Below are 17,889 nucleotides of genomic sequence, written 5' to 3' on the forward strand. Positions count from 1 at the left end.
CATTTGGAGTCAGCTACACCTCAAGGAGGACAGTATATCCATAATCATCTACAAATCGCCGTAATCCTCTACGAATCGCCATAATCCTCGCGAATTGCCGTAATCCTCGCGAATCGCCATAATCCTCGTGAATCGCCATAATCCTCTACGAATCGCCGTAATCCTCTACGAATCGTCATAATCCTCGCAAATCGCCATAATCCTCGCGAATCGTCATAATCCTCTACGAATCGCCATAATCCTATACGAATTGCCATAATCCTCTACGAATCGCCATAATCCTCTTCAAATCGCCATAATCCTCTACGAATTTCCGTAATCCTCTACGAATCGCCATAATCCTATACGAATTGACATAATCCTCTACGAATCGCCATAATCCTCTACGAATTGCCATAATCCTCTACGAATCGCCATAATCCTCTACGAATCGCCACAATCCTCGCAAATCACCATAATCCTCGCAAATCGCCAAAATCCTCTACGAATCGGCATAATCCTTTACGAATATAGGAATCGCCATAATCCTCTACGAATCGCCATAATCCTCTACGAATCGCCATAATCCTCTACGAATCGCCGTAATCCTCTACAAATCGCCATAATCCTCGCAAATCGCCATAATCCTCGCAAATCGCCATAATCCTCTACAAATCGCCATAATCCTCGCAAACCGCCGTAAACCTGTACAAATCGCCATAATCCTCGCAAATCGACATAATCCTCGCAAATCGCCAAAATCCTCTACGAATCGCCTTAATCCTCTACGAATCTCCGTAATCCTCTACGAATCGCCGTAATCCTCTACGAATCGCCGTAATTCTCTACGAATCGCCTAATCCTCTACAAATCGCCGTAATCCTCGCGAATCGCCGTAATCCTCGCGAATCGCCGTAATCCTCTACGAATCGCCATAATCCTCTACGAATCGCCGTAATCCTTTATTCCATAATTATCATAATCCCCCCCCCACAATCAAAACCGACACTGTCACAATTACATGGTGTTCTTTTTCTCAAATCCAAGTTGTTTCTATGCCTTATTGTGCATATTGTTCTTATTGCGTATTGCCTTCCTGCTTGGTCCTGCCTTATCGCTGCTTTCAGCTATATTTTTATTTATGTTTTACCCCTAACCTTCCATATTCCGAGGCTGCTGAATCGAATGGTCTAGATCCCAATTTTCCTTTAGAAATGTGAAAGGTCACCAAAAAGACTGGAATTTGACCTTTGTGAGAAAGTAGACAAAGTAGGGGCGTTGCTTATGTCGATTATGCAAATTAGGTTGTCCACGGGTTCGTATCGGGAGGTAATCTGACATTCCATATGTTGATCTGACCACATCAAACCCTGTACACTGAAGACACGCTCCATATATGGCCAGTACAGAATTCCTTCCATATGTTGATCTGACCCCCCCATACCAAAGCGGCAGCGCTCGCCCAGAAGTCTGCTGTCACCTAGGCAGATGTGTAAACGCAACATCTCCCTTTGGCGTCTTACTGGTAATAGATGATGGAAAAGGGGATAGCGGAGGTCTGTTGTGCGTGACGTCAGCCCAGCGCTCAGTCAGACCTATATATGGTGTTATAAACGTCACAATAGATAGAAGACACATAAGGAAACAGAAGAACGCAGTCGAGAGAAGAGAAGACAGAACCCCTCTGAGTATGTCTCCTTCAGCGGAGAACATCCGGCTCCAGTCACTCGAGGCGGAAAAGGAGCCATTCGAGAAGGTCTACCGGATGGGCTCTGTGCTGAACAGCGGGGGATTCGGCACGGTGTATGCGGGCAGCAGGATTGCTGATGGCGCACCGGTCGCTGTGAAACACATTACCAAGGTTGACAACTGGGGCACCATCAAGGGCTCCACGGTGCCCCTGGAGATCCTGCTCCTGAGGAAAGTGAGCAGCGCGTCGTTCCGTGGGGTCATCCGCCTTCTGGACTACTATAAATGTCCAGACGGTTGGCTTATCGTCATGGAGCGCCCGGAGATGGCCAAGGATCTGTTCGACTACATCACGGACAAGGGCACCTTGGACGAGGCGACAGCCCGGGGCTTCTTCCGCCAGGTTCTGGAGGCGGTGCGGCACTGCTATGCTTGCGGCGTAGTACACAGGGACATCAAGAACGAGAACCTGCTGCTGGACCTCCGTACGGGGGAGCTCAAGCTGATCGACTTCGGTTCAGGGGCTATTCTCAAAGACACCGTCTATACTGATGTCAGCGGCACACGAGAGTACATCCCGCCCGAGTGGATTCGCTTCCATAGATACCACGGCCGCTCTGCGGCAGTGTGGTCGCTGGGCGTGCAGCTGTATGACATGGTGTGTGGGAACATCCCTTTCGAACGTGACGAGGAGATTCTCAGAGGACGCCTGTACTTCAGGAGGAGGATTTCTCCAGAGTGCAAGCACTTGATCAAGTGGTGCCTGGCCCTGCGGCCTTCGGACCGGCCCTCTCTGGAACAGATCTGTAACCACGCCTGGATGCGGGGGACCCATCCTGTCGCGGACGGGCTCTGCCCTTTTGGAAAGATTGTTGTCAGTACTAATGTGGATATAAAGTGCAGTGATGGGCGAATCCGCCAGGCAACCGTGACCTCACTGAACAAGGACAACAACAGTGTTGCAGTGGAGTGGCTTGAGAACAGAGACAAAAAAAGGAAAGAGTTTGACTTGGGGAGTATATTTGCTCTAAACCCACATGTGGCCCCAGATGAGATTTTCTCCCGCCCAAAGACACCACCACCGCATCCCACTCCTTCTTCTGTTAAAATCAATAAAATGGTAAAGAACCAGAACACACTAGTGCTGTCTCCATCCAGAGATAAAAGAGTGGCATTGGCCCGCACCAGGCTGCCCCGGGAGTCTGAACGACCACCCCTTCCCCCTGCCCAACAGCCTGCACAGGTTCAGAGTCAGACACCACAACTCCAGAGGAGCCCAAAGAGGAAGTCCCACTGTGTGAAGGAGGTGGAGAAACTCCAGGAACAGAGAAAAAGACGCCGGCTAGAGCAGCAGGAGCTGAGAGAGAAGAGGGCCCAGGAGGTGACCGCCATCCCTAACTGCGAGATTATGAGCATGATCAGGGATTTCAGAGCCGGTCTAGAATACAGACCTCTGACCACTGCCGACCTGATTGAAGAACACAGAATATGTGTCTGCGTGAGGAAGCGTCCACTGAACACGACGGACCTGGTGGATGTGATCACCATTTCCAATAAAGACGTGGTGATGGTCCACAAACCCAAACAGAAGGTGGACCTGGCCCGCTACCTAGAGAACCAGACCTTCCGCTTCGACTACGCCTTTGACGACTCCACGACCAATGAGATGGTGTACAAGTTCACGGCCAGGCCTCTGGTGGAGACCATCTTTGAGAGCGGCATGGCTACCTGCTTTGCCTACGGACAGACAGGAAGTGGAAAAACACATACTATGGGTGGAGAGTTTTCTGGACAAGACCAGGATTTTTCCAAGGGAATCTACGCTCTAACGGCTCGGGATGTATTCCTTATGTTGAAGAACCCCAACTATAAGAAGTTGGAACTACAAGTATATGCAACCTTCTTTGAAATCTACAATGGGAAAGTGTTTGACCTGCTGAATGCTAAAGCAAAGCTGAAGGTGTTGGAGGACAGTAATGGGCAGGTTCGGGTGGTAGGACTACAGGAGAAAGACGTCAGATGTACAGAGGACGTGCTCAAACTCATAGAAGTGGGAAACGGCTGCAGAACACTGGGTCAGACATCGGGCAACGGCCATTCTTTTAGGAGCCACGCCATGTTCCAGATCATTCTGCGAAGAAGAGGTAATACACATGGGAAGTTCCTGCTAATCGACCTGGCTGGGAACGAGAGCGGAGCTGACACACCCAGCACCGACCGCCAGACTCGTCTGGAGGGAGCTGAGATTAACAAGAGTCTACTGGCACTGAAGGAGTGCATCAGGGCTCTGGGACACAACAAGTCTCATACTCCTTTCAGGGCGAGCAAGCTCACCCAGGTCCTCAGAGACTCCTTCATCGGGTACAACTGCCGAACGTGCATGATTGCAACCATATCGCCTGGCATTACGTCATGTGAAAACACGCTCAACACACTACGCTATGCTAACAGAGTGAAGGAACTGGTGGTAGGCCCCAACCAGGTATTGGAGAAAGATCGAACCAGTTGCCAGTCAGTCGACCAGAACCAGCTGGAGCCAACGCCACAGGGAGATGACCTCAAGTTGCTCTGTGAGCAGACCGAGGAGTGTCTCAGCTTTTTACCATCCAGGAAACGGTGTCTCAGATGGTGGCGATGGAGGAACAGGTTGTAGAATACCATGCGCTCTAGTCATCTAGCAGGTTGGAGGATGACAGAGAAGGTGGATATGAACAGATCTTCAGGCTCAAATTAGTCATACTTTTATTAAACCCCTGCACTATTTGGGAGGGGGGACATTTTTTGAGTTTTTAGAGTTGCTTTATATTTTCAATGAAGAACGTTTAGGTTTTTTTTCCCCCACCATGTTTTTTCTTCTTTTATAATTGCTTATCCTTTACTGGGATGCATTGGTGATTACTTGAGACACCCGTGTGAATTGCACACAGAATTCCCTGGGCTGTTCAAAATCTTCTATACTTCAACCTTTATTTCAACTCAATCAGAACAGTCCAGTAGCATTGCATCCGAAGGTGCCGGATTTACAATAGTCTTTGCAATAAAGGCATCAACCTTATACATATTTTAAATCATTTCTGAAAGCATATTTGTACACCAAGGCCATTTCCGTGTGCACTGCCTCTGTTATATCATGTGTTTTAACTTGTCTCTTGATGTTATTTGATGCCATTTGTTTCTAATGTTTACTTTAATGTTTGATTTTTAATTTACTGTACTTAGTGTCATCTTGTTGCTTTTATCTTGTTTTGTAAGCACTTTGTAACGTCGTTTTGAAAAGCACTTTTATTATTATTATTATTATTATTATTATTATTAAAGTGTAGGCCTATAACTTTACGACCGTATTTGGCCAAGTCAACTTTCTTAGAGTCAGTCAGTCATTTTCACTCGTGACTTTAAATATTTCATACAACTGTTGGCTTTTTGTTTGTACTGTATACATCCTGTTGCTCAGAACCCTTACCTGACATTATGTGAAAAATTGCATGTAGAACTTGAATGTGTGACTCTTCCTCTTTTCCCCACTGATATTTATATATTTAGTAGCATTCCTCAGTGGCACAGCAGATAATGATGTCAGTGGTGATGCACTGCAAAGGTTGTTGGTTCAAAATAAATTCACATGGAGAAATGTTTTACTATCTACACTTCAATTTACCACTTGAATCTTGTATACCTATTTGTCCTCCAGGCCCTATATTTTCACCTCCTTTTTCCCCCTCTACGGCAAATCTCTGCTCCCCGTTGCATGGCGAATTTGCGACTTGTTTTACAGTAGATTGTCTGTTTTCACTGAATGTTTGCCTCGGAATGAGGGACAGTGTTATAGATTCTATAACGCAGATCGCAGTTTACTATGACAACCTGCATTTCCCGTCAGTCACGCCTCCATATATGGTCATGCCTTGTGACATCACGCCTCCATCTCCATATATGAAGCTGACCTGTTCTGACATTCCATATGTTGACCCTTCCCCACCCGTCCTTCCTCTTCGATGTCTCCCTTTTGACTGATAGCTGTCCATTCAAACTCTAGACGGGCCCGTTATTAGCCCTGGCGGCCGGCGAAAACTAGAGTTCTCAACAGACCCAAGAATTAAGGCCCGGCCCTACCTGGGCCCTCATCAAACCCTGTACACTCAAGACACTGCCCCCACTGCCACCCTTAGATCTCTATATATGGAGCTGACCTGTTCTTACATTTCATATCTTGATCTGGCCTCATTAAACCCTGTACACTCAAGACACGCTCCATATATGGCCAGACCTCATCAAACCCTGTACACTCAAGACACTGCCCCTACTCTGACCCTTATATCTCATATGGAGCTGACCTGTTCTGACATTCTATATATTGATCTGACCTCATCAAACCCTGTACACTCAAGACACGGTCCATATATGCCTGGGCAGTACAGAATTCATTCCATAATATGTTGATCTGACCCCCATGCCAAAGCGCCAGCGCTCGCCCAGCAATCTGCCGTCACCCAGGCGGATGCGTGCACGCAACCTCGCCCTCAGTACAGGGCGTCTTACTGGTATAGTTAAGTGGTAGTGTCATTACGACAACCATGTTTTGGATCAATTCCTACAAGAATCTTAGAAAGAATTGTTCAATGTTCAGAGGTGGTACAGATGACATGTTTTAAACCATTACGACCTGAGGCCGATTCTACAAAAAAATACAGTTTTCGCCATAACACAAAAAAAAGTAGCCTACAAGAAATAGATGCTCATAGCGTGCCAAGATCGTGCAGCGTTGCATGCGAGCTCGTATCTGCTGTTTTTGAATACCAATGCAAAAATCTAAAATGACCCGGATGCTTTGCCGGGTTTAATTCTGGGTGCCTGCCATGCAATGGCAGAAACACAGGTTGAAATCCGAAACACATACTTAATAATCGTAATAATTATCAATACGCGAAACTTTGACCTCTATGGCCGGCCGCACGGTTTACCAAAGCCTCGCAATATATACATCAAAATGTGCGGCTCGGCCGGGAATGGTGTGCTTGTGCTTTTCTTTCCGATTTGCGTTACCGTGCCGACGTAATTCGCAATAAACGACGCAAAAAATCCCCATTCAAAGTCAATGGGGAAACACGTGGAAAAACAGAAAACGACACGTTACTTTGGAGCCACATTGCTCTGGCATACTGTTACGTAGAAACACGATTTAAACGTCAAACAGCACACGAGGCCATCGACTTTGTGGTGGTTCAGACGGAATTCGAATACGTTGCACGGTTTGCCCGCTATCGCAGTTCAAAGTGTGTGTGGTCTGAGCAATAATCTCGACTCAGAGTGTCGCACGCCCAGAGAGAGACCGGGTCAGAGTGAGAAGCCACTGTGAAGACTGTACCAAAATTCTCCGAACAAATCGTCCTCACGGCCAAAATATTCACTTTACACGCATGGGTTTCGGTAATTTTGTAGCCACACTCGTCCTCTTTCACCACCTTTCACAACCATAGCCCAGATACATACAGTACGTGAACTACAGCCCTGAAAGCAACAGGTGTACCATCATAATGTGTCATAAAACATTAGGGTACTTACAAGGTAACCATGGTTATTTAAGTGAAATGAGCGAAGTAATTCACTGTGGGAACACGCCTTCCAGGCGTGAGACAACAGAACAACTACTATAAACTCCCATATAATGATATTAGATGGGTTTATGCCTCGTGACGTCATCGCGCCCAGGCTTCGCCTGGGGTATGTGTGCCGCGGTGACGTCTCGCGAGCATTCGTAGATGATACTTTCTTCTGCTGAGACCAAGCACAAGGGTATCTTAGTGAATTACTTCGCTCATTTCACTTAAATAACCATGGTTACCTTGTAAGTAACCTAATGTTATTTTAAGTTTAATTCGCTCAGTAATTCACTGTGGGAGATTCATAACCTCCCTACAAATGAACACGAGACAAAGACCCATCTGTAGAGGTGCCCTCTCTGGGGGTCACGTGCATCCTGTGTAGTGACCACCCGGATAGGATGAAAGTTTGGGGATCCACTGGGGTCACTGACCCCGTGATCCCCAAGGAAGAGAGGGCCCCCAAGTCACCGACCTAGTGGCCCTTAAAGTAGAGTCCACCAGGTCACCGACCCGGTGGCTCATGTCCCTGCCTAAAGAGAGACAGGATCCCTTGGGTCACAGACCCAAGGAACCCTAGTCCCCTGAAAGGAGCTGGCAGTCGAAACTGCCTTATATGCTCCTGGGGTTGGCCATGTAAGACTGTCTAAGTGCTTGTGACTTAACCTAAGGCTAAAATGGCAGGGGAGGGGGGACCGGGAGATCCTGGCCTACTGTGAGGCCTAAGGGTCTGGCCCCCTGGGGGTCCAACCCACTTGACTCATCTGGCGGCAGCCGCCAAGACTGCGTGCGCCATTGAAGGCGCAGCCATGTCGAGGTTGTAGTACCTGGCAAAGGTCGAGGTAGACGACCAACTTGCCGCCGTACAGACTTCCTGTATCGACACGCCCCTGAGTAGGGCCCAAGAGGTCGATACCCCTCTAGTAGAGTGTGCCCTAAGGACTTCTGGAGGCTGTATACCCTTACTACTGTAAGCGCTGCGTATAGCCTCCACTATCCACTGGGAAAGACGCACCTTGGTGATAGGTCTTCCTATGGTACGGGGATTCCATGCCACAAACAGTTGACTGTGCCCCCTCCTAGAGGGGGACGTCCTGTCTATGTACAGCCTCAAGGCTCGAACCGGGCAGAGGCTGTTCAATCTCCTATCCCCTTCAGAGTTGAAAGGGGGCGGATGAAAAGCCACCAGGTCAACTGGGGCACAAGGAGCGAGGACATTCTTGGGTATAAAGGCCGGGTTCGGTCTTATGGTCACTCTAGAAATGTTGTCGTTGAACCGCATGCACTCTGGACTAATCGAGAGGGCATGTAGGTTAAGTAAAAAGTTTCAGCATGTGTCTCCACAGTAAGCTGAATTATAAAATGTGTGACTGGAGTTTCTAGGTGAAAGTGATTATTTTGACTTCAAGGTCCTTTCTTTACCAACTGCACAATCACTACCTTAGCCGGGTGCTTTTATCATCTTCTTTCCTCAAAGTAAAGTTTCTGAGTGGGATTTGAACCCACACCATGTGGATCATGTGGACAGCCACTTAACACATTGAGCTACCAGGCTGTCTGTGTTCTGTCATGGTCTGTCATCTGTATTATCTGATTAACATCCATGATAACACTTAAAAACACTAAAGACACCTTTGATGCACAGCAAACACTATTAAAATGCTCTGTACATGATCCGAAGGCCCCATTTGAAAAGTGACAGCAAGAAGAACAACTTAAAACTTACAATCACAGAGAGCTCAGTGGCACCCTTGTTAAGACGACGTCCATGTGAGCCAGAGGTTGTGAGTTCAAATCCAGCTGAGTTCCTCCTACTTTCACTCTGCAGCATGTTTTGGAGAATACATCCAGAAGAACACTGGAAAGAGATGGAAAGCTGAGGAGATTCTCAGAGAGCATGGTGGCACTCTGTGATAAGCTGCTGTATATGTGAGCCACAGGTCGTGGGGTCAAGTTCAGCCCATGGCTCTGGACGGCATACTATGCCGTTTTTCATCATTTTTGAGGATTTGAAAAAAAGACGAAAATCACTCGAGACCATGGACTATAGCCCATGGTCTCGGAGTGATTTTCGTCTTTTTTTCAAATCCTCGTTTTTCATATAGCCCATGGCCTCGGACAGCATACTATAGCATGCGGTTTTTCATCATTTTTGAGGAGTTGAAAAAAAGACGAAAATCACTCGAGACCATGGACTATAGCCCATGGTCTCGGAGTGATTTTCGTCTTTTTTTTTCAAATCCTCGTTTTTCATCATTTATAGCCCATGGTCTTGGACGGCATACTATAGCATGCCGTTTTTCATCATTTTTGAGGATTTGAAAAAAAGACGAAAATCACTTGAGACCATGGACTATAGCCCATGGTCTCGGAGTGATTTTCGTCTTTTTTTCAAATCCTCGTTTTTCATCATTTATAGCCCATGGTTTCGTTCCCTCAGGTCCAGCGACGCCGGCCTCCTTGAGGTCCCTAAAAGGATCAAACGAAAAACTGGGGCGACAGGGCCTTCTCTGTGGCCGCCCCTACCCTCTGGAACGTTCTCCCCAAACAACTCACAAGGCTGGTAATGTTTTGGACCTTGTGTTCTCCAGAGCCTGCTCTCCCTCTACACTCTCTGTTACTCCGTTAATTAGGTCTGACCACCACTTCATAACCTTCTCCCTCTCTCTCTCCACCCTCCCGCCTAAACCCACTAACCCTCCTAACGTCACCACCCGACGCAATCTCAAATCCCTAAACCCCTCCTCCCTCTCATCCTCTATTCTCTCCTCTCTACCCTCCCTGGAGTCCTTCCTCTCTCTCTCACCTGACTCTGCAACCTCATCCTTCTTCTCCGCTATCTCATCTGCATTCGACCAACACTGCCCGCTCTCATCCAGGCCAGCTCGCTCATGTCCACCGGCTCCCTGGTTATCTGAAACTCTCAGATCTGAACGAACACCTCTAAGGGCAGCCGAAAGGAAATGGCGCAAGACAAAGCTACCTGATGACCTATCCCACTTTCACTCACTCCTCTCTGCCTTCTCCCTCTCACTAACCACTGCTAAAACCTCTTTCTACCACACCAAAATCCAATCCTGTACTTCTAACCCAAGGAAGCTCTTCTCCACTTTCTCCTCCCTCCTTAAGCCCCCTCCCCCCACCCAACCTTCATCCCTCACTGCTGATGTTTTTGTCAACTACTTCGAGAAGAAGGTTGACGATATCAGCAGCTCCTTCCCCCCCCTCCCCCATAAAGTGGCATCTGACTCAACCAACACTAACCCCAACACACCACGCATGTCCTCCTTCTCTCCTCTTTCCCCAGACGAGGTCCTACAACTAGTGACTTCCACTAGACCTACCACCTGTCCTCTCGACCCTGTCCCGTCTCCAATCTTCCAGACCATCGCACCTGATCTGCTCCCCTTCATCACCTCCATCATCAACACCTCAGTAACCTCAGGCTGCGTCCCATCTGCCCTCAAGTCAGCCAGAGTAACACCACTCCTCAAGAAACCAACCCTTGACCCCTCAGATGTCAAGAACTACAGACCGGTATCACTCCTTTCATTTCTATCAAAAAGCATTGAACGTGTTGTCTCCAACCAGCTCTCTCTCCATCTCTCACATAACAACCTGCTAGATCCCAACCAGTCCGGATTCAAAAAAGCCCACTCCACAGAAACTGCCCTGCTGGCAGTCACAGAAGCACTACATGCTGCCCAGGCTGCTTCCCACTCTGCAGTCCTGATTCTCCTAGACCTATCAGCAGCATTTGACACAGTGAACCACCAGCTGCTCCTAGACACCCTAGCGGATCTAGGCATCGGCGGGACGGCACTAAAGTGGTTCTCCTCTTACCTCACCGACCGGACCTACCAGGTCTCCTGGAAAGGTCTGTTATCATCCCCCCGAACCCTCCAAACTGGGGTCCCACAGGGATCTGTACTTGGTCCCCTCCTTTTCTCACTGTACACTAAATCCCTTGGCACTATCATCTCTGCCCACAATATATCCTATCACTGTTATGCCGATGACACACAACTGTTTATCCTTCCCCCCCTCTGCCACCCAGGTGGAAGAGCGCATCACTGCTTGCCTGGCTGACATCTCACAGTGGATGTCCTCCAACCACCTCAAGCTGAACCCAGACAAGACTGAGCTTCTCTTCTTCCCAGCTAAGTCCTGCCCGATGCGGGAGCTAACTATTTCCGTAGACAACGCCCTGGTAACGTCTGTCCCAACAGCCAGGAACCTTGGTGTTGTCCTGGACAGTCAGCTCTCGTTCAAAACTCACATCACAGCTGTCACTCGATCCTGTAGGTTCACACTCTATAACATACGACGAATTAGACCGTTCCTCACCCAGGAATCATCCCAGCTCCTAATCCAGACAACAGTCCTGTCAAAACTTGACTATTGTAACTCTCTCCTTACTGGCCTACCGGCATGTGCACTGAAGCCTCTCCAACTGATCCAAAATGCCGCAGCTCGCTTGGTCTTCAACCAGCCAAAATTCTCACATGTCTCCCCCCTGCTCCGCTCCCTGCACTGGCTCCCGGTCGCTGCCCGCACAGAATACAAAACTCTGATGTTGGCATTTAAAGCAACCAAAGGTATGGCTCCCCCATATCTTGCCAGCATGATTGAACCCTACAAACCCTCCCGCGCACTCAGATCAGCCAACGCAGGGAAGCTGGAAGTACCCTCACTAAAAACGCCGGGACAACGCTCCACACGTCCCAAACTCTTCTCCCTTCTGGCCCCAAAACTGTGGAATGCACTTCCCGTTGCAATCAGAACTGCAGCATCACTCCCGATCTTCCGCCGTAGTCTGAAAACCCACCTTTTCAGACTCCATCATGGCCCATAGCACTTACCCTACCCCCTTAGACAACACTTCTTAGACTTATATAGCATTTGAAACAGACTTATAGCATGTCATGTAGACAGCACAATAAGTGCATTGTATGTAGTCATAGCACTTCATAGTATATATGTACAGCATAGTATAGCACATATGTGTAGTTTATATGTATAGTGTCATTATATAGATATGTTCTAGTTATAGTTTATATGTATAGTGTCATTATATAGATATGTTCTAGTCACGGTCTTAGCTTACGCATGTTTCGCGATAAATGCATTTTGTTACATATGTGATGTATTCCCATGCTTTTTGTTCTTGCCTATTGTAAGTCGCTCTGGATTAAGAGCGTCTGCTAAATGCCTAAATTGTAAATTGTAAATTGTAAATTGTAAACACATCCGAGATGCCCCCTCACTTCCCACCTTCAAATCTGCACTGAAAACCCACCTGTTCACAATCGCATTTCCAAGCTGAACATGTCAAAGGTGGGGGCAGCTCTGATGTGGGCTGGGAGTGAGTTCCACAGTGAGGGGGCGGCCACTGCGAAGGCCCTGTCACCCCAGGTTCTTTTGTTGGACTTGTGGGGTTCCAGTAGGTTGGCAGTGCTGTCCTTTTCTTGTTCCCCCCTGGCCCCAACACATGTAAAGAGTCTTTGAGTGTCATGAAAAGTGCTATATAAGTCCCAGATATTATTATTATTATTATGGTCTCGGACGGCATACTATAGCATGCCGTTTTTCATCATTTTTGAGAATTGTCGTCACGCTTTTTCGTCACGTATTATTAAAACACTGTTATTGTTTTGAGCAACGGTAAGCTGCTATTGAAAACTCTGCTCCTTTTCAGAGATAGCCTATAAAGTATGATAATGCTATATTAACTGTTATCTGTACACACTTTTTGACTCATGATCGTACAGGAGTTGATTTGAGTCAATTTGGGGATTTTGCAATGACTGTGGTAAAGCAATATTAACATGCATGGACTATAGCCCATGGCCTCGGACAGCATACTATAGCATGCCGTTTTTCATCATTTTTGAGGATTTGAAAAAAAGACGAAAATCACTCGAGACCATGCATGGACTATAGCCCATGGTCTCGGAGTGATTTTCGTCTTTTTTTCAAATCCTCGTTTTTCATCATTTATAGCCCATGGCCTCGGACAGCATACTATAGTATTCCGTTTTTCATCATTTTTGAGGATTTGAAAAAAAGACGGCGGGGGTGTTAAGTAGGGAAAGCCAGTCTGAAAAGGTGGGTTTTGAGTGTGCTTTTGAACATGTCAAAGGTGGGGGCAGCTCTGATGTGGGCTGGGAGTGAGTTCCACAGTGAGGGGGCGGCCACTGCGAAGGCCCTGTCACCCCAGGTTCTTTTGTTGGACTTGTGGGGTTCCAGTAGGTTGGCAGTGCTGTCCTTTTCTTGTTCCCCCCCTGGCCCCAACACATGTAAAGAGTATTTGAGTGTCATGAAAAGCGCTATATAAGTCCCAGATATTATTATTATTATGGTCTCGGACGGCATACTATAGCATGCCGTTTTTCATCATTTTTGAGAATTGTCGTCACGCTTTTTCGTCACGCTTTTCCGTCACGTATTATTAAAACACTGTTATTGTTTTGAGCAACGGTAAGCTGCTATTGAAAACTCTGCTCCTTTTCAGTGATAGCCTATAAAGTATGATAATGCTATATTAACTGTTATCTGTACACACTTTTTGACTCATGATTTTACAGGAGTTGATTTGAGTCAATTTGGGGATTTTGCAATGACTGTGGTAAAGCAATATTAACATGCATGGACTATAGCCCATGGTCTCGGAGTGATTTTTTTTTCTTTTTTTCAAATCCTCGTTTTTCATCATTTATAGCCCGGCATACTATAGCATGCCGTTTTTCATCATTTTTGAGAATTTGAAAAAAAGACGAAAATCACTCGAGACCATGGACTATAGCGGTCAGGGGAGGTCAGGGGATCTTAGTATAATCTTATCTGACAGAAGGAATTGACTTTAAAGAAACACGTTTTTTCTGTTTTTTGATGTTTGTTTCTGAACAAATATCAAATATTGGTTAACTTTTCTAATATTCTAGCCCAAAAAAGAAATCAGGACCATGCTTAAATTTTCGGACCGAACCTTGGTATTTTGGCACAACATGATCAACAGTAGGAATTGAATTAAAAAAAAACACCTTTTTCTGTTTTTTGATGTTTGTTTCTGAACAAATATTAAATATTGGTTCGTTTTTCTAATGTTCTAGCCTACAAGAGAAATCAGGACATGGCTTTGCTATTTTGGCATAATCTGATTGACAGTCGGAACTGACTTAAAAAAATAACTAATTTTCTCTGTTTTCTGATGTTTGTTTCTGATCAAATATTAAATATTGGTTCATTTTTCCAATTTTCTAGCACATACACAAGATCATGACAATGCTTCAATTTCTGATTGTATTGACACCTTTTGCCCGGGATCTTAGTATAATCTGATCGACAATAGCCATATCAGAGAAGAGATTTGCTCTTCAGCCCTTCCCTACCCACCCGACTTAGTCTGTCTTCTTGCACCCAGTAACAACTTGACATCCAGCAAAACGATTGAAGAGGCCGCCACAGCGTTTCAGAGACTGCTTCGCACAGCTGTCTACAAATGGCCAAAGGTATACAACCAGTGAAATCATGTCACCAAATACATATATGTCTCTTCCCATGCAGACTGTTATATGTCTTTCTTCTTTTTCATAGGTCTTTGTTCTGGATTTTCCCCTCCGTCGGGCTGATTTCGAGAAGGACATCAGCTTGGATTACCAGCAGCATCTAAAAAATGCGTACCACCGAATCTCTGCTCAAATGGGGATTAGATACATGTCTTCAGAAAGGAACTTCCCTCACTCAGAGAGGTAGGCCTACTCTATTTTGTCTTTATAAATGTTATCACACGATTTGGTAAACATTTTTTCACCCAGTGTCAATTATCTAATCTGTAATCCTGGGCTCTACACTCCCTCAGCCGGCTGTGGTGCAGTGACAGGATCCATTTGAGTGACGACCATGGCATGGTTGTCCTGAGTGAACTCATCTGGCAGACATCGTACAAAGTTCTACATGTGAAAGAGCCAGTGGCCCCGTACCGAGCAGTGCGCAGTCTACCAGTTCGTCGCCATCGTACAGGCTGCCAGCAGACACAACCAGCTCCACATCCTCCCCGCCAGCACCACAGGCCCGCAAGGAAACGGGGTTCGACAGGTCATGCTGACAGGCAACGGGAACTGTCAGTAGCTGAACGGAAACTGATGGCCTTTAAGGTACAATATGTTTTTACTTTTTATTACTCAGTTATTTATCATGCTGATTTCCATCTAATTTACATTTACTGTACATGCAGTATCTAAATTGTTATAATCGTTCTGCTTATTTCTTTTAAAGGATGCTGTACACAGGGGCAGAATCGTCTGTGTCCGTTCCGTTGCTGTGGTCTGCTCCCCTTCCTGCTATCGGGCCTCGACCTGCACACCGGCGGAACCAGCATCCATCCCTTCACTGCGTCAGAGGCTGAGATGGAAGAAGAAGTCTTCACCCCTCACTGAAAAGCTAAGTGCTGCTGTTGATTTTGATCAGGCCTGCCAAGGCTCAGGAGAAGTGTTGAACGAGGGGAATGTGATTGCAGTAGTGCAGGTTGTAGAGAGTGTGAGGAAGGTTGGAGAGAGAGGCAGGGGGAGAGAGAGGCAGGGGAGAGAGAGGCAGGGGAGAGAGAGGCAGGGGGGAGAGAGACAGGGGAGAGAGAGGCAAGGGAGAGAGAGGCGTGGTGGAGAGGTGTGGTGTTGTAGAGGAGGTCTCCACAGACATGTGCGTATGTCACACTAGTCGATACATAGCAGGGATTTTTGTCCAGTGTCCACTTTAGTTCACTTTAGTCTGGAAATGGGATATTTTTGTATCTTTCACCTCGCTGTATGGCGTGCCAATTTTTGTTTTACACCTCTGCTGCTTAGTGGACAGTGTGGAGTTGTAGAGGAGGTCTCCACGGACATGTGCGTATGTCACACTAGTCGATACATAGCAGGGATTTTTGTCCAGTGTCCACTTTAGTTCACTTTAGTCTGGAAATGGGATATTTGTTTTACCTTTCACCTCGCTGTATGGTGTGCCAATTTAATTTTTACACCTCTGCTGCTTAGCGGACAGTGTGGTGTTGTAGAGGAGGTCTCCACGGACATGTGCGTATGTCACACTAGTCGATACATAGCAGGGATTTTTGTCCAGTGTCCACTTTAGTTCACTTTAGTCTGGAAATGGGATATTTTTTTACCTTTCACCTCGCTGTATGGTGTGCCAATTTAATTTTTACACCTCTGCTGCTTAGCGGACAGTGTGGTGTTGTAGAGGAGGTCTCCCCGGACATGTGCATATGTCACACTAGTCGATACATAGAAGGGATTTTTGTCCAGCATCCACTTTATAAAGTCCATGCACTCCAGTGAATTGACTTGGGCACTCCAGTGCATAGACTTGGGCATTTATCCATTTAGATAACTTTTTTACGTTATTTCATTACTTATTTTTACACAGAAACATAATGTGTGTCTTCACAATAACTGTAATGTAATAATAATACAAATAATGTAATGTAATAATTATTTAATTAACAACGCTTTTATTCTGAAAGCAACCGGATGTCTTAAATTTGCTAGCTCTCAAACAGGAAGTTCTAGATTTGCCAAAAAGACGGAAATGGCTTCCTATTTCCAATAGCAGAAGAAGACTCGAACGAATTTAGTGTAAACATTGTAACATTATGTCAGCATAACGTGGTTATTATTAGTTGCTTTGGAATGTACCTGCCATGAAAATTAAGGTCATAATAACGCAGATCGCATCGATATGTAATATAGTGCGATAATGCACTTGTTTAGCTACAGGATTGATATCAATATATTAGCTAAATGTAGCTAACGGCTATCGTTGCGGCGTTGCCAGTGTCTGCGAGAGAAATAAGCAACCCGCCCGGTATATGAAAACAAGACCAAAATAAGCGAAAATAGCCGATCTACAAGCAATTAACAACACAAATCTTGTCCAAATCTGATATGGGGTCCCAGTCCCTGGCACAAAATACATTTTTTGATGTAGGGTTCTAGGACAATACATAATTCTGGGGGTCCTTGACATGGAAATGTGTGAAAATCACTGGAAACTTTAGAAACAAGCCCCCCAAAAACGCAACCTGCAAGGCTGCAACTACCAATAAGCTCAAAGTCGCTTATAATAAGAGGACTTGGCAACCCTCGCAACAGGAAGTTAAGTCATTTGACACTACTCGGTGAATATAAATCAAGGGGGCAGGCAGACTTTCCAACGTTGAAGCTCTGGGCCCTAGTGGTAGGAGGAGGGACTACAGGCGGACCCGTGGATTCATGACCGGGAAACCCCGTGCAGCTGGGCTTTAACATTGAGCGCTCGGTTGCACTTCCGCATTTGACCACCAAAATTTGGTGGTCAAATGCGGAAGTAGACGTTCTGAGACGGTACTTCCGGCAGTCTTCCGGGTGCTTCAAAACGCCACTGAGCAACTTCCACTGACATGAATAGCTGGGGGGGCGGAGCTTCGCGCCAGTTCAGTCTCTATTATATATATACTCTATGATATAAATAATAATAAAAACATGTAGGACCAACTTCCTGTAGCGAGGGTTGCCAAGTCCTCTTATTATAAGCGACTTTGAGCTTATTGGTAGTTGCAGCCTTGCAGGTTGCGTTTTGGGGGGGCGTG

The 17,889-nt window shown here is 46.4% G+C and overlaps 1 pseudogene across 1 annotated transcript; it reads left to right on the top strand.

Annotated features, from left to right (window-relative positions):
* Positions 1–1,669: 1,669 nt before the first annotated feature.
* LOC306923923 (kinesin-like protein KIF2A) lies at positions 1,670–15,706 on the top strand (annotated as a pseudogene). The gene is made up of 3 exons: positions 1,670–4,317; positions 15,258–15,378; positions 15,546–15,706. The product of its transcript is annotated as a kinesin-like protein KIF2A (transcript).
* Positions 15,707–17,889: the final 2,183 nt, after the last annotated feature.

Source organism: Electrona antarctica (genome assembly GCF_951216825.1).
Source record: "Electrona antarctica genome assembly, chromosome: 5".
Taxonomy (NCBI): domain Eukaryota; kingdom Metazoa; phylum Chordata; class Actinopteri; order Myctophiformes; family Myctophidae; genus Electrona; species Electrona antarctica.